We start from the raw sequence: 18,309 nt of genomic DNA, 5'->3' as shown, positions 1-18,309 counted from the left end.
ATCTTTGTCTAAACAAGTCTATTCTACTATTTGCCTCTAAACTGTCTTGCGCAGGTCTTATCCATTACTTATAAAGTTCAAATGATAACGGTGGCAGAGCAAAAATGCAGGACAGGAAATATTGCATCATAGCAGTGGAACAAGTTTTAACGGGTCTTTTGGCAGGGATGCCCAGTCAATGTGCTTGCAGTGAGGACCTCAGAATCGTTAGTCAGTGGAAGGAGGTGTGAGGAGAAAGAAGAGATTGGGCAAATAGATACATTTTCCTGTTCTATCTTTGTTTACAAAATTGATCAATGGCCAAGGGAGACTTAAGGTAACACGGCCTCTATTTTCCTTGGTGTCACTTTTTCTCCCTCTTTCCATGGTAATGAGGGAAAATTTTAACTTACCAAGAATGCTGTGACTGTCTCAGAATAGGGTAGAGTCATCTTGGTGGAATGGCAATAGTTCTTAATTTTTGAGGTTCCTTCTGCTGTGACCTGAGAGGTCATTGACCCTAAACATGTAGGGGCCCTGTATAAGTCACCCCAGTCCATCTTTCCTTCTACTCTTCTTTACTAGAGTCTTCCTTTTCAAAAGCACTTTAGGGGTTGTCACTTCACTGTTTGAGGAGGTAATCAAGAGGACGTGACTGCCAGTTGACCCTTGGGCTGGACCTAGGCAATCGGAGGCTGCTCACCCCCGCCCCTGTCCTTGGAATGTACAGTCTGCCTACCATTTCTACAGTGAGTGCTGTTCCAAGGATGTAGCCTTGAGAGAGTAAGGAGGACATCTGGATACTATACATGACCAAACCCAGTTAAGGCCTCTTTAGAAACTTTTAAGATTTGGCCATGGGTGCAGAAATTTCCTCGTCTTGTAACCACCCAGGATAGACCTCTCATGTAAGTTCCCTTGCTCATTAAAACTTCATCAATCTGGAAGCCTTGCCTCTTTCTTAGGTCTCTCCCTGCCCTCCAGCTGGTTTCAGATCACCCAGGAAACTCCTCAGGTTATAACCCAACAATCACCTTAATTATTGTCCAATTTATTCCTGAAAGATGTACGTTCACATGTGACAATAATATCAATACAACATAGCAAAAGATGGTCCTATTGTCATTAATATGTCCTAGAAGTGAGAGGATGAAAGGCTTCATGGACATCTCTAAGAGCCTCACTTTGTCATATTCCTGGATTGGTCTCAAAGACCTAGGAAGAAATAGCTCTGCAATATATGCTCTTGTTTCACTGAATTCTCCTAAAGCGACTCCACTTTTCTATCCTACATCCTCTTACCTACTGATTGGCCAGTGCTTGGCAGCTGTCTTGGGCAATTTTCTGAACCAAATTTGATCTAAGACAACTTCATTTGCATATTAGAGCCTCCAGGACATTGCAGTGAACTGAAGGGATACAAGAAGTCAATGGAACATGTTGAATCCTTTCAGAAGGATTTAATTCAAATGTTTATTCAAAGGTTTGAAGAAAAAATGTTTCCATGTTAGAGACTGCAAAGAAATTTTACTACAAGCAAATTTGCATTTTTCCTTTGCTGGACTGTGCAGAGTGGACATGAAGACTTACTTTTGTGAGGATGTAAATAAAGACAATGAACCTTAAAATTGGACATGAACAGCCTTTGTTTTTCAAACTCTCACTTTCCTTCCACTAATCTAAATTGAGAGTAATAAAACGGGATGTCAGGATGACTAAAATTGTTTCACGTCCAGGCTGACTCTTTACAGGGACTGAGAGAGGAATTAACCAAACAGACTCACACAGTAGGCAGCCTCGAGGACTGTACTTTGGAGAAGCCAATGAACTGTGGCCTCAAAGTTCATTACTGCCTTGTTAGCCTTGGGTTACTTTATATGATTAAGCTGCGGAAGGTGCTGATCAAAACTGTTTGAACTCATGGGGAAATTTCCAGAGGTAGAAGAAAAGAGGACAAAAATCTTAAGTAAATTAATTCATGGTTCATCTTAATGATAATTTTTAGCTCATTAAATGATTTAACATTAAAAAATATCTGTTGGTATATTACTTCATGAGGCAAGAGTGTTTCAATAAAAGTGAGGCTCAAATATCAGATAAAGAATATCGATTATAGGGAAGAAAATTTCTATTTTTTCAGTCATTTAAGAATCATTGGGCTTCCCTGGTGGTGCAGGGGTTAAGAATCCGCCTGCCAATGCAGGGGACACGAGTTCGAGCCCCGGTCCGGGAAGATCCCACATGCCATGGAGCAACTAAGCCCGTGCACCCCAACTACTGAGTCTGCGCTCTAGAGCCTGTGAGCCACAACTACTGAAGCCTGTGTGCCTAGAGCCCGTGCTCCGCAACAAGAGAAGCCACTGCAATGAGAAGCCCGCGCACTGCAACGAAGAGTAGCCCCCTCTCACCGCAACCAGAGAAAGCCCACGCTTAGCAGCAAAGACCCAACACAGTCAAAATAAATAAATTAATTAATTTTTAAAAAATCATTAAATTGTAAAATAAAAGCATATGTATTATGAAATAGAATGTAAAACTGACCTATATGTTTATAATGAATCAGATTTTAGGGCTTCCCTGGTGGCGCAGTGGTTGAGAGTCTGCCTGCCGATGCAGGGGACACGGGTTCGTGCCCCGGTCCTGGAAGATCCCACATGCCGCGGAGCGGCTGGGCCCGTGAGCCATGGCCGCTGAGCCTGCGCGTCCGGAGCCTGTGCTCCGCAACGGGAGAGGCCACAGCAGTGAGAGGCCCGCGTACCGCAAAAAAAAAAAAAAAAAAAAAAAAAAAAATGCATGCCACAAGCCAAAGAAATCCTTTGAACATTTGGATTATACCTAGAACTGTCTGAATTCAGCAAGAAATAGTTCATTTTCCTCTGCCTTTTGAATTAGTTTACCAGGGAGAGAAAGAGAATTGGGCCATTGAGCTTACTTAGTAGTAAATGACAGACAAATCCTAGCCCTGGGAGTAATTCCATTTCCATTTCCCAAGTCTGATACTAGAGTGATATGGCCTCCTTCCCACCCTATTGTATGAAAGCACCTTTGGGAGTTACCTTATCCAAGTTCACAATAGAACACCTCATTAGTCATGAGTAACACCTACTAAAAAGCCAAAGATTCTTAGAATTCCTCTGTAAAATTATTCTTCTCCGAATTTTTATTTTTGACCTTCAAAACAGGTTTTCAGGAACTCAAATTCTAGGCCAGTACTAAATTCCCATGATTTGATTCCTTTAACTCCCCAGGAAAATACACTCTAAGCTTCTTTGATTAGTTTAGTGGGAAATCACTGGCATGATGTTTGCTTCTCATGGCTCAGACTTCCCACTGGCAAGTGAGATGAATAATGATACAAGGTACTGCCCACAAAGGTATGCTTTGAGAAAGTATCAAAGTTTAAAACAAACATGGAGTAGTAAAGCATTTAATTTTATATGCTTTATAATTAGACATCTGAGAGAAAACCAGTTCCTAAGTGTGGCAATTAGATGAGAAGAATGAGAGGTTTACATGCAAACGATAGCTGGTGCTATAAACTGCAATTCTGATGACCTGCTCTTCAAAACAGTCTGGTCAGCTTTTCATTTCACAGCAGGACGTGTTCAAATTACGAAGCTGTCTGCTAGGCAAGCCAAGGTCATATGAAAAAATGAAGGAAAATATCCTTAAATCTTATTTTTGGCTGCAGTAGGTCATTATTAATGTTGCTCTCAGTTTTAAGAAGAGTATTTTTTCCCCACTACAAATTCGGTTTTGTGTATTTAAAATTAGACTTCTGGATTTAAAACAAAATTTTAGTGACTAACCAGGAATGGAAAACTTACACTTAAATCTGAAGGAAGTATTCTAACCATCATTCTATATAAAACTCACTTTCCACCTTATATTGTTCTTATGTCAAAGACTTCTTTGGCTTATCCCTCACTAGGTTCCAAATATGACAGAAATTAGAATAGAAATAGAATTATTATAAATTTATATTATGCTAAAATGAGCAATCTCATTTATTCTACTCATTTATTATTATTTATTATTATATTATTATTCCACTCATTTATTCCACAACAGAATTCCTATTCTGTTAGGTACATTCCACATAATGTACCTGACAGAAAAACTATATGAAATTTGAAAATAGGCAAAGGAGATGATATGGTGTCCTTTTAGTGTAGCACTGGGCTTGATGTTTGAATGACTGGGGTATATTACAATTCTGTAGGAGCAAAGGTTATATGAATAGTTTCGGTCTGGTGGAACAGATAACCACAAAAGTTAACCACCTTGGAAGATATTAACCAGTTTAGTACCTAATCTAGCAATTTTATCCTAACATTTTTTAAAAATTTCAGATAGATATTTCTTAAATGTTCTTTGAGCCAATTAAAACATCTTTCATTTATTAATGAGTTAAATAACATCTTTGATACATATTCATTTACACTTGCCTGATAGCCATAATTTTAAACTGATAATTATATTTAACATGCCCTAAATTTTAAGTTTAAAATAATAACAACCATAAATAATGAAGCTATTAATGCACAAACTTAACATTACAAATTTATGGAATTTTACAACTAAGAGCCCTCAAGGATCTCTGATTCATTGTTTCTAATTTCAGTTGATATTCCTGAGGCAAGGTAACTGGAAAGAAAAGTAAAATCCTTGATATCTTCTTTTCCTCTAATCCTCACATCAAATGAATCTATAAATTCTGGGGATCCTACTCCTTAATACTTCTTAAACTGCATTTCACTGAAGTCACCCAAGCCCAAGCTACCATCATCACTTTCCATTACCAAAATAGCCTTCTATCTAGTCTTCTCATTTCCATTTATGTCTCCTTCTTTCTATATTGTACAGAGAAGCCAGAGTGCTCTTTTAAAAATATTTACCTGGTGAGGACACTTCCTGTTTAAAACACTGCAGTGGCTTTCCATGGAACGTAATATAAAATCAAAAATAGTTTAACTATGATGTTAGCTGTGGGTTTGTCATATATGGCCTTTATTATGTTGAGCTTGGCTCTGTCTGTACCCACTTTTTTGAGAGTTTTTATAATAAATGATGCTGAAGTTTGTCATAAGTTATTTTCTGCATCTACCTAGATAATCTGACAATTTTTATCCTTTGTTTTGTTAGTGTGGTATATCATGTTGATTGAATTGTGGATATTGAACCATCCTTGCATCCCTGAATATCTCACTTGATCATGGTGTATACCCCCTTCAATATAGTGTTGAATTTGGTTTGCTGATATTTTGTTGAGGATTTTTGCATCTACATTCATCAGGGATATTGGCCTATAATTTTCTTTTATTGTATGGTCTTTGTCTGGGTTTGGTATTAGGGTAATGCTGTCCTTGTAGAATGAATTTGGAGGCTGTCTTAAAATTCTCTCTTTAACTTTTGCCATTTTAATTATGATATATATTTTGGTATGGGTCTTGGGTTCATCTTGTTTGGGAATTTCTGTGCTTCCTGGATATTTGTTTCCTTCCCCAGTTTAGAGACGTTTCCAGCCTTTATTTCTTCAAATAAGTTTTCCGCCCCTTCCTCTCTTTTCCTTCTGGGACCCTTATAATGCAAATGTTAGTATAGTTGTCTCAAAGGGCCCTTAAACTATTCTCATTTTTTAAAATAGTTTTTCTTTTTGCCATTCTGGTGGGTGATTTCCACTATTCTGTCTTCTAGATCACTGATCCATTTTTCTGTATCATCTACTTTGCTGTTGATTCCCTCTAGTATATTTTTCATTTCAGTTATTGTGTTCGTCAACTCTGATTAGTTCCTTCTTATATTTTGTAACCCTTTGCTGATGTTTTCACTGTGTTCCTCCATTCTTCTCCTGAGTTTGGTGAGCATGTTTATGACCATTACTTTAAATTCTTTATCAGGTAAATTACTTATCTTGGTTTCATTAGGGTTTTTTTCTGAAGTTTTAAATGTTCTTTCATATGGAACAAATTCCTCTGTCTCTTCATTTTGTTTGACTTTCTGTATTTGTTTCTACGAATTAGATGAAACAGCTACCTCTCATTATCTTGAAGTCATGGCCTGTGTAGGAACTTCCCCTGTGGAGACTGCATGTGCCGGGTGGCCTTGACAGGCTGGCTGGAGCAAGCGTGGACCAAAGTGGGTCCCAGGAGGTGCCACATTGGGACAATCCTGATGGGATGTCTGGAGTTGGAGAGAGTGTGGACTGAAGGGGGGTGTCCTGGGGTGTGCCATGCTGGGGCTGCCTTGATGGGAGGGCTGGAGTGGGCATGAAGGATCAGGGCTGCACTGTGCTGGAGCCACCTTCGTGGGACAGCTGGAGCTGAAGTGGACTGAGGTGAAGAGCCTGTGGCACACTACATCTAGGCCCCCTGGGTGGATGACTGGAGCTGGTGTGGGCCAGGGCCTGTGGGGATTTTGTTGAGGATTTTTGCATCTATGTTCATCAGTGATATTGGCCTGTAGTTTTCTTTCTTTGTGACACCTTTGTCTGGTTTTGGTATCAGGGTGATGCTGGCCTCGTAGAATGAGTTTGGGAGTGTTCCTCCCTCTGCTATATTTTGGAAGAGTTTGAGAAGGATAGGTGTCAGATCTTCTCTAAATGTTTGAAAGAATTCGCCTGTGAAGCCAACTGGTCCTGGGCTTTTGTTTGTTGGAAGATTTTAAATCATAGTTTCAATTTCAGTGCTTGTGATTGGTCTGTTCACATTTTCTATTTCTTCCTGGTTCAGTCTCAGAAAGTTGTGCATTTCTAAGAAGTTGTCCATTTCTTCCAGGTTGTCCATTTTATTGGCATATAGTTGCTTGTAGTAATCTCTCATGATCGTTTGTATTTCTGCAGTGTCAGTTGTTACTTCTCCTTTTTCATCTCTAATTCTATTGATTTGAGTCTTCTCCCTTTTTTTCTTGATGAGTCTGGCTAATGGTTTATCAATTTTGTTTATGTTCTCAAAGAACTAGCTTTTAGTTTTATTGATCTTTGCTATCGTTTCCTTCATTTCTTTTTCATTTATTTCTGAACTAATCTTTATGATTTCCTTCCTTCTGCTAACTCTGGGGTTTTTTTGTTCTTCTTTCTCTAATTGCTTTAGGTGTAAGGTTAGGTTATTTGAGATGTTTCTTTTTTCTTAAGGTAGGATTGTATTGCTATAAACTTCCCTCTTAGAACTGTTTTTGCTGCATCCCGTAGGTTTTGGGTCCTTGTGTTTTCATTGTCATTTGTTTCTAAGTATTTTTTGATTTCCTCTTTGATTTCTTCAGTGATCACTTCATTATGAAATAGTGTATTGCTTAGCCTCCACGTATTTGTGTTTTTTACAGATTTTTTTTCCTGTAGTTGATATCTAGCCTCATAGCGTAGTGGTTGGAAAAGATACTTGATACGACTTCAATTTTCTTAAATTTACCAAGTCTTGATTTCTGACCCAAGATATGATCTATCCTGGAGAATGTTCCATGAGCACGTGAGAAGAATGTGTATTCTGTTGTTTTTGGATGGAATGTCCTATAAATATCAATTAAGTCCATCTTGTTTAATGTATCATTTAAAGCTTGTGTTTCCTTGTTTATGTTCATTTTGGATGATCTGTCCATTGGTGAACATGGGGTGTTAAAGTCCCCTACTATGATTGTGTTACTGTCAATTTCCCCTTTTATGGCTGCTAGTATTTGCCTTATGTATTGAGGTGCTCCTATGTTGGGTGCATAAATATTTACAATTGTTATATCTTCTGCTTGGATTGATCCCTTGATCATTATGCAGTGTCCTTCTTTGTCTCTTGTAAGAGTCTTTGTTTTAAAGTCTATTTTGTCTGATATGAGAATTGCTACTCCAGCTTTCTTTTGACTTCCATTTGCATGGAATATATTTTTCCATCCCCTCACTTTCAGTCTGTATGTGTCCCTAGGTCTGAAGTGGATCTCCTGTAGACAGCACATATACAGGTCTTATTTTTGTATCCATTCAGCCAGTCTATGTCTTTTGGTTGGAGCATTTAATCCATTTACATTTAAGGTAATTATCAACATGTATGTTGCTATTACCATTTTCTTAATTGCTTTGGGTTTGTTATTGTAGGTCTTTTCCTTCTCTTGTGTTTCCTGCCTAGAGAAATTCCTTTAGCATTTGTTGTAAAGCTGGTTTGGTGGTGCTGAATTCTTTTAGATTTTGCTTGTCTGTAAAGGTTTTAATTTCCCTGTCAAATCTGAATGAGATCCTTGCTGGGTAGAGTAATCTTGGTTGTAGGTTTTTCCCTTTCATCCCTTTAATTATGTCCTGCCACTCCCTTCTGGCTTGCAGAGTTTCTGCTGAAAGATCAGCTGTTAACCTTATGGGGATTCCCTTGTGTGTTATTTGTTGTTTTCCCCTTACTGCTTTTAATATTTTTTCTTTGTATTTCTTTTTTGATAGTTTAATTAATATGTGTCTTGGCGTGTTTCTCCTTGGATTTCTCCTGTATGGGACTCTCTGTGTTTCCTGGACTTGATTAACTATTTTCTTTTTCATATTAGGGAAGTTTTCAACTATAATCTCTTCCAATATTTTCTCAGACCCTTCTTTTTCTCTTCTTCTTCTGGGACCCCTATAATTTGAATGTTGGTGTGCGTAATGTTGTCCCAGAGGTCTCTGAGACTGTCCTCAGTTCTTTTCATTCTTCTTTCTTTATTCTGCTCTACAGTAGTTATTTCCACTATTTTATCTTCCAAGTCACTTATCCATTCTTCTGCCTCAGTTATTCTGCTATTGATCTGTTCTAGAGAATTTTTAAATTTCATTTATTGTGTTGTTCATCACTGTTCATTTGCTCTTTAGTTCTTCTAGGTCCTTGTTAAACGTTTCTTGTATTTTCTCCATTCTATTTCCAAGATTTTGGATCATCTTTACTATCATTATTCTGAGTTCTTTTTCAGGTAGACTGCCTATTTCCTCTTCATTTGTTAGGTCTGTTGGGTTTTTGTCTTGCTCCTTCATCTGCTGTGTGTTTCTCTGTCTTCTCATTTTGCTTAACTTACTGTGTTTGGGGTCTCCTTTTCACAGGCTGCAGGGTCGTAGTTCCCATTGTTTTTGGTGTCTGTCCCCAGTAACTAAGGTTTGTTCAGTGGGTTGTGTATGCTTCCTGGTGGAGGGGACTAGTGCCTGTGTTCTGGTGGATGAGGCTGGATCTTGTCTTTCTGGTGGGTAGGTCCACGTCTGGTGGTGTGTTTTGGGGTGTCTGTGGCCTTATTATGATTTTAGGCAGCCTCTCTGCTAATGGATGGGGTTGTGTTCCTGTCTTGCTAGTTGTTTGGCATAGGGTGTCCAGCACTGTAGCTTGCTGGTCGTTAAGTGGAGCTGGGTCTTGACATTGAGATGGAGGTCTCTGGGAGATTTTCTGTGTTTGATATTACGTGGAGTTGGGAGGTCTCTTGTGGACCAGTGTCCTGAATTTGGCTCTCCCACCTCAGAGGCACAGCCCTGACGCCTGGCTGGAGCACCAGAAGTCTGTCATCCACACGGCTCAGAATAAAAGGGAGAAAAGGAAGAAAGAAAGAAAGAAGATGAAAGAAAAAAGGTAAAATAAAATAAAATAGTTATTAAAATAAAAAACAATTATTAAAAAAAATTACGTAATAAAAAAGAAGAAAGAAAGAATACATCCAAACCCAAAAACAAATCCACCAATGATAACAAGTGCTAAAAACTATACTAAAAAAAAGAAAAAAAAACCCAAAAAAAAACGGACAGACAAAACCCTAGGACAAATGGTAAAAGCAAAGCTATACAGACAAGATCACACACAGAAGCAGACACATACACACTCACAAAAAGAGAAAAAGGGGGAAAAATATATATCATTGCTCCCAAAGCCCACCTCCTCAATTTGTGGTGATTCCTTGTTTATGAGATGCAGGGTACATCAAGTTGATTGTGGAGATTTACTCCGCTGCTCCTGAGGCTGCTGGGAGAGAGTTCCCTTTCCCTTGTTTGTTTGCACAGCTCCCAGGGTTCAGCTTTGGATTTGGACCTGCCTCTGTATGTAGGTCACCTGAATGCATATGTTCTTCGCTCAGACAGGACGGGGTTAAAGGAGCCGCTGATTCGGGGGCTCTGGCTCACTAAGGCCGGGGAGAGGGTGGGGTACAGATGCTGGGCGAGCCTTGTGCGGCAGAGGCAGGCATGACGTTGCAACAGCCTGAGGCGCGCTGTGTGTTCTCCCGTGGAAGTTGTTCCTGGATCACCGGACCCTGGCAGTGGCGGGCTGCACAGGCTCCCGAGAGGGGAGGTGTGGACAGTGACCTGTGCTTGCACACAGGCTTCTTGGTGGTGGCAGCAGCAGCCTTAGCATCTCATGCCCGTCTCTGGAGTCCGCGCTTTTAGCCGCGGCTCGTGCCCGTCTCTGGAGCTCCTTTAAGCAGCGTTCTTAATCCCCTCTCCTCGCGCACCAGGTAGCAAAGAGGGAAGAAAAAGTCTCTTGCCTCTTCGGCAGCTCCAGACTTTTCCCCGGACTCCCTCCCAACTAGCTGTTGCGCACTAACCCTCTGCAGGCTGTGTTCACGCCGCCAACCCCAGTCCTCTCCCTGCGCTCCGACCGAAGCCCGAGCCTCAGCTCCCAGCCCCGCCCGCCCGGGCAGGGGAACAGACAAGCCTCTCGGGCTGGTGAGTGCGGGTCGGCCCTGATCCTCTGTGCGGGAATCTCTCCGCTTTGCCCTCCGCACCACTGTTGCTGTGCTCTCCTCCGCGGCCCCGAAGCTTTCCCCCTCCGCCACCTGCACTCTCCGCCCGCGAAGGGGCTTCCTAGTGTGTGGAAACCTTCCTCCTTCACTGCTTCCTTCCACTGGTGCGGGTCCCGTCCCTATTCTTTTGTCTCTGTTTATTCTTTTTTCTTTTGCCCTACCCAGGTACGTGGGGAGTTTCTTGCCTTTCGGGAGGTCTGAGGTCTTCTGCCAGCATTCAGTAGGTGTTCTGTAGGGGTTGTTCCACGTGTAGATGTATTTCTGATGTATTTGTGGGGAGGAAGGTGATCTCCGTGTCTTACTCTTCCACCATCTTTTTTTTTTTTTGGCGATATGCGGGCCTCTCACTGTTGGGGCCTCTCCCGTTGCGGAGCACAGGCTCCGGACGCGCAGGCTCAGCGGCCATGGCTCACGGGCCCAGCCGCTCCGCAGCACGTGGGATCCTCCCGGACCGGGGCACGAACCCGTGTCCCCTGCATCGGCAGGCGGACTCTCAACCACTGCGCCACCAGGGAAGCCCCAGTTTTTAAATCTTAAGAAAAAAAAAAAGGAGAAGGGAATTCCCTGGTGGCCCAGTGACCTGGATTCTGAGCTTTCGCTGCCGAGGGCCCGGGCTTGATCCCTGGTCAGGCAACTGATCTAGTTATACTTATTTATATATTTGGCCTTACCTTTTATATTATTTTTCTATCTATAAAAGTGCTTCACTGTGTGATTTTTTCCTTTTTTAAAAAATATATAATTCTAAATTTTAGGAAGTTTGTATTTTTGTTCTAGTGGTTTCTTGAGCTCCTACATGTTCAAAATGATCTGTGATCTCCAGATTTCCTTCAAATTTTCAGATTGTAGTTATTCTCTCCCTTTATGTGTCCATCTCTTACTTTAGTTATTGTACTTATGTTCTGTAGTCGTCCATGAATTTTCCAAATTTCTGTAGGACCGTTGGATTACAATGTTAATATCTTCTGTGGCAATATTTTTAAAAGAATTTTCATTATCTATAGCACGGGGAGATCAGCTCAGTGCTGTGTGACCACCTAGAGGAGTGGGATAGGAAGGGTGGGAGGGAGACGCAAGAGGGAGGAGATATGGGGACATATGTATAACTGATTCACTTTGTTATAAAGCAGAAACTAACTCACCATTGTAAAGCAATTATTCTCCAATAAAGATGTAAAAAAATAATAAATTGGAAAAATTGAGCCTCTCTTTTTCACAGTTTCCTTTATGGGCTCTTCATATGATTCTGTGCTTATTACTTTCTCAAAGTAGTTGAATGTATTTGATTTTCTTGGACCATTAGCAGGCGTTTCCAGTGGAGGAAGGAATGAGCCAAGGTAGCATTCTAAAACTCACAGCTTAAGGTCTCCCTTTTCTGCTACTAGACCAGAGTCTCTCAACCTTGGTACCACTGACATTCAGAGCTGATCGTTCATTATCGTGGCGGCTGTCCTGTGCATTGTAGGATGCTCTCCAGGGTGACAACCAAAATGTCTCCCGACATTGCCAATTGTCCTCTGTCTAGAGAAGAAAATTGCGCTGCGTCGAAAATCGCCGTGCTAGAGTGATAGACTGTTTCTTTTTCATCTGTGCCACTTCCTCCGACAGCCTGTCATATCTGATTCAGGAGGGCTTTTGCCACCAGCCAAGGCTTCCCCGCATCTTCCCTCTCCATACCCTGGAGTCCTCCTCTTGCCCATCAGCAAAAGATATCAGTTTACCTCCCAAGGTGACAAATGCACACTATCCAATTTATATTTTGCTAAGATCTTTTAAAGGTCTGCCACCTCCAGGCTCCTTTGGCTACAGTCCTCACCATTTTCTTTCTCGGCCTCTCTGCCCATTCTTTTGCTCAGTATGAGCCTCCTTCAGCCTTGAGCTCTGTCTGATCTCAGCCCAGGTGTCTGCAGCTCCCTCTCAGGATGACGCTGTCTCCTTCTGGGAGTGATATTTTCAAGAGATCCCTGGAATTTGCTGCCACTAGCTTCCCAGCGCTCTGTTCTTCTGTCTTGCAGTTTTCCTGCCTCTGCCTATGACACCTCCTGTACGTAATCTGTAGTTTTCTCTATTGCCTTGTGTAAGGCCAACTGGCCCGAGGCAGGGGAACACAATCAGAGTCACAGGTTGCATCAGAACGAAATTCTCCGGACCACCCAGTTCCAGAAACTGCCCTGGAGACATTCCGGACCACCCAGTTCCAGGAACTGACCTGGGGACTTTGAAACCAGCCCAGCCTTCCCGCCTTTCGAGGGGCGGGACTAACGGTCCCCCAGGATACCCGAAAAGACCACCAAATAAGAAATACCCTGCGCCCTCTCAGATTCACCACATCCCTTTCCCTTCTTCCCCTATAAAATCTTGCCCAACCCTCGCCCGGGTGCGACTTCTCCGGCCCCTTTCTCTCGGACCGGTGAACCTCGCCCAGGAGCGCTCCCTAATAAAGCTCACTTGAAGCTTTCCTCTGTTTCGCGGTGCCGTTTGTTAAGATCCGACCTTACACCTTGTTTTACAGAAGGTGCAGTTTGTGGGAATTTTTTGTTTCCATTGTGCCTCTTCTTTGTCTGTATAGGTTTGAGGGGAAGTGGGATGATTCAGAACTATATATATTTTTAATTTATTTACTTTTTGCTGTGTTGGGTCTTCGTTGCTGCGTGCGGGCTTTCTCTAGTTGCGGCGAGCGGGGCGTACTCTTCATTGTGGTGCAAGGGCTTCTCATTGTGGTGGCTTCTCTTGTTGTGGAGCACGGGCTCTAGGCACACAGGCTTCAGTAGTCGTGGCTCTCTTGGGCTCTAGAGCGCAGGCTTAGTAGTTGTGGCGCACGGGATTTGTTGCTCCACGGCATGCGGGATCTTCCCGGACCAGGGCTCGAACCCGTGTCCCCTGCACTGGGAGGCGGATTCTTAACCACTGTGCCACCAGGGAAGCCCCAGAACTATATTGCTTTTGCTCTTACTAGAACCAGAAGTCTTGAAAATGTACTTTAAATATTTTTTCTTTATAGAAAAGTATTTTTCTGTGGTGGATAGAGTGGATTGGCACTTGGCATCCATTTAACCTCCTTCTGATGAATCTTCCTGTACTGCTTGCTAAAATGTCTGGATGCTGGTTTGAGGTTGTGGCTATCAGAAATAGCCATGTAGGGTTTCACAGGCCAGAGAGGCAGAGGCATTCTGCCTACTGTTCTGTTTTTCTACCGGGAAGCACAATCTTTGAGGCATGGGATTTTTCTTCATCAAACATCAGATATCCAGTCATTTACTATGTTACTGATAAGATGTGGTTATGGCGGTCACAGTGTCATGACCTCCTCCCTGGATCTCAGCTAAGGCTGTGTGCTTTTTCTTTTTTATTGTGGTAGAATACATGTAACATAAAATTTTACCATCTTAACCATTTCTAAGTGTACATTTCAGTAACGTTAAACATATTACCATCGTGTGCAACCAATCTCCAGGACTTTTTCATCTTGCAAAAACGCTATACCCATTAAATGCAACTCCCCATTTCCCTCTGCCCGCAGCCCCGAGCAACTACCATTCCAGTTGCAGTCTCTATGTACTTAACTACTCTAGGTAGATCGTAAGTAGACTCGTAGAGTGTTTGTCTTTTCGTGACTAGCTTATTTTACTTAGCATAATGTCCTCAAGATTCATCTTGTGCATGTGTCACAAGTTTTTTCCTTTGTAAGGCTGAATAATTCCATTGTGTATATATACCACATTTTGTTTATCCTTTCATCCATCGATGGGCATTTTGGTTTCTTCCGCCGCTTGGCTATTGTGAATACTGCTGCTATGAACATGGGTGTAGGCAATGTGTTTTGAAGTCAACAGTTCACTTACAGCCTCCCAATTCCAATCTAGCCAATTAGAGCAGAGGTAGAAACTCCTTTGCAGTGTTATTCTGAAGTGTGCTTCTCTGACTCTTCTTAAGTTTTCTTTTTTTTTTTTTTTGAGATTTTTAAATAGCTAAATCCCTTTCTCTTCATGACTGCTAGAATAGTTTTGGTTTTCTGCAATTGGACCTTGTTTCATTCAGTCGTGAGTTTCAAAATAGTTGCAGGCAATTAAACCTCAAGTACGGTAAACTAAGTTTGGTTATCTGATTTATTTGGGTTTGCAGTGAGGACAATCCAGTTATCAGTGGAAAATGGGACACAGCAACAGCAAAATAGTTATTTAAATTGTCCCCTGGAATAAAGGCCTTTGAAGGCAAGGCTTGGGCAGGCTGAGAGGCTGCTGTGATGGGCTATTATGGATGGAATACAAGGACTGAGGGTGGGCTGGCTCCTCCTGATTTCTAGAGATTTAAGAAGTGTAAAGCTCAGGGTTTTAAATTCTTACTCCAATTGAAAAGGCAGAGAACCAGGGACCTTCTATGAGTGTTTTAAAAAGGCATTATCTCCTGGTGCTTCTTTGCTGGAATAACCAAGATCAGATATAGAGTCCAACCTCACAAAGTAAATTGAATTCATAGTCTTTCCTGGTCTCTTATATGAAATTTAGAGTGTTGGTTGGGAGAGAGGGGAGCTGAAAATTGGAATGGGAACACTTAGGGGGATTTAGATTACTTATAGCACCTGAGCCCAAACTTCACTGCACCTTGCTTGTCAAAAGTGGAGGAAACTCCCTCTCCTTTTTCCTAGGGATGAAGTTAGAAAATATTGCTGTTGAAATGGGCTTGATGGTGGCAAAGGCTGAATGGCAACTCTCAGTCACCAGAGCTAAGATACACATGGTTATCACAGTAGGCATCAGGGTAAAAGTGGTAATCAGAAAGGTTTTACCTGCAAAAAACTTGGGCAATAGCTACTGGGTCAATGGGCGTCCTCAAACTGAAATAGAAAGGCAACTGACCCAAATCTTCTACAATGCTCTAGACCTAACCAATATAGCAGCCTGACTTGAATTATCTCAGTAGAGAGGAATGGCTTCTCATGCAATTTGCAGAGCTTCATTAGTGAAGAGTACATTAAAGGCAAAGGACTGTAATAAGGCATAAAGTTTGTTTTGTAGATATTTTTGCTGTACTTCACTAAAAGAACCTGTGACTGTTTATTGAAGTTGTTTATCTAGACTTTTCAGGAATTACTGGGCTCTATTTGATTTATTTATTTTTGCTGTGTTGGATCTTCATTTCTGTGCGTAGGGCTTTCTCTAGTTGTGGCAAGCGGGGGGCCTCTCACTATCACGGCCTCTCTTGTTGCGGAGTACAGGCTCCAGACGCGCAGGCTCAGTAGTTGTGGTTCACGGGCCCAGTTGCTCTGTGGCATGTGGGATCCTCCCAGACCAGGGCTCGAACCCGTGTCCCCTGCATTAGCAGGCAGATTCTCAACCACTGCACCACCAGGGAAGCCCCTGGGCTCTATTTGGATGCTGAGGCTTGCTGCTTAAATACCACTGCTTTCTACCAGTTACAGTTGGGGCTTACGGAGCTCAGGTGATAAACGGAGTTTTTTCTTGACGCTGTCTCATAGTGGACATAATGGCTCCGCAAACATACCCTGGTTATTTCCCCCATTTATGAATATAGATTTTAAAATAGGAACATTTGGCAAGTAGCAAAATACATACATTGGCTCACTAACTTCTGAAGTAAAGCCTATTTTGATGTAAGTGCCAAGAGGAAGCATTTGTAATCACCCTTCCCTATCAAAAGGGTTAACCAAATGCAATATAGATTTTCTGGGTGATTACAGACGTTAACGTCATCGTTAAACACTTGAAATAAGTAGAAGTGGCTTTTCCTATCATGTTCCCTTTTAACTTGGGTTTTGTCTTAGAGAATAAAAAGGAATTTTTCTGAAATTAATAAGGCGGTGACTCAAATCATAATTGCTGTTCCAGATGTGCTCTATTGACAACACTGCTGTTAACATATGGTATGCAGCCATTGATTTGGAAACTGCTTACACTGAACCAGCTGGAAAGACTTCTAATGCCCAGGGCCAGTCAAAGCTGGCAGCTTTATGGCTTATCTGAGAGAGAGTAACACACACATACATATATATATATATGCATATTATATACACACACACACTCACAAACATACATCACAAATGTGACGTATGCTTCTTTCAAAATCCAAATCCTTTATAAAGGCCTTTCAAGCCTTATGCTTCTTCTTATTGGTGGTAGTGTGGCGTGGGGCAAGATGCGGCACTTTGTTTCATATCTTCACTTTGGAGATCGTATTCTGATATGTCCCAGACTCCAAAAAAAAAAAAAAAAAATCACTGAGATTGAAAGAATCTGCACTTTCCCAGGTTATATCTCTTTCTGGCACATGACTATTTTACTAAGGTGTTTAGGAAGTTACAGCTACATCCTACTCCTAATGGCCTATTGTAATGATATCATCAGTATAGCTGTTCAGAAGGATGCCCTGTGAGGTTGGTGATTCCATTAAAACGTGGCTACTGGGCTTCCCTGGTGGCGCAGTGGTTGAGGGTCCGCCTGCCGATGCAGGGGACGCGGGTTCGTGCCCTGGGCCGGGAAGATCCCACATGCCGTGGGGCGGCTGGGCCCGTGAGCCATGACCGCTGAGCCTGCGCGTCCACTCCGCAACGGGAGAGGCCACAACAGTGAGAGGCCCGTGTACCGCAAAAAAAAAAAAAAAAAAAAAAAAAAAGGTCAGAAATATCCCAATAGCCATAAAATATAAAAATATAAATATTTTAAAATTTTACCCTCCCTACGCTTATCTTCTCTGCAGCTTTGGTCACTGTGAACCACTCCCCTTTCTGATCCTCTCTCTGCTATTTCTCTGTTCTTATGCTATAAATGAACATCTGCCATGGTGTTCTGTAAGAATACCTATAACTTAGGTGTTTTCCTAGGGAGAAAGATGTAACTCTTTCTAAACCTTAAATATCTGAGAAGAATTGGGATTCCTTGATCATATGCTCTGTTGTCATGATGAACGGCAGTAAGAGGCAGAGAATTTGTAGAAAATTTTTTAAAATGCAAAATCTTTTGCACAACTGAATATGCATGAGTGAAATGTCCCACGTGGTAACACACTGTAGTTCAACTGTTGGGATGCAACCCATTAGATAGTCATCAATTTTGTGTGTTGCGTCCAGCATCTAAGATTCAGGGCAGGTTTCATAGGCTAACTTTAATACAGATGATTTCCAGAACAAAAATGATTATTATTTATCATACATGACTGAGAAGTCAGGAAACTAGATTATTGCATCCAAGCCATGAAAACAAAACCCCTAATACAGCTGGGTCCATTCTAGAGAAACAGGTTGAATTTTCCTTAATTCCAGTCACAGACTTTCCCATCTAACTAGTGGTATTTATACAGGTGCAACAAGAGTGTTAAGTTATAACACACACTACCCCAGTCCTGCCAAGACAAATCAAGAGCTATATAACTATCAGTGATAATCCTTGCTAGTAAATTTAAATAGTTTTGGGGGCACCTCAAGAGCACTTGCAATACTACTAATAACTTCTTCCTGGGTTAGAAACAAATTTCATCCATATTTTCTAATTCAATTATGCCTACTGTTGGAATAACAGCCCATGCACTACACATGGAGTGGGAGCCTGACTCCCTCATGTGCCCCTTCATGTAGTTCTCCTGAGCAGTCCTTATTTTACTCAT

This window comes from Leucopleurus acutus, assembly GCF_964270905.1.
Source record: "Leucopleurus acutus genome assembly, chromosome: 4".
Taxonomy (NCBI): Eukaryota; Metazoa; Chordata; class Mammalia; order Artiodactyla; family Delphinidae; genus Leucopleurus; species Leucopleurus acutus.
This window is presented reverse-complemented; position numbering follows the sequence as displayed.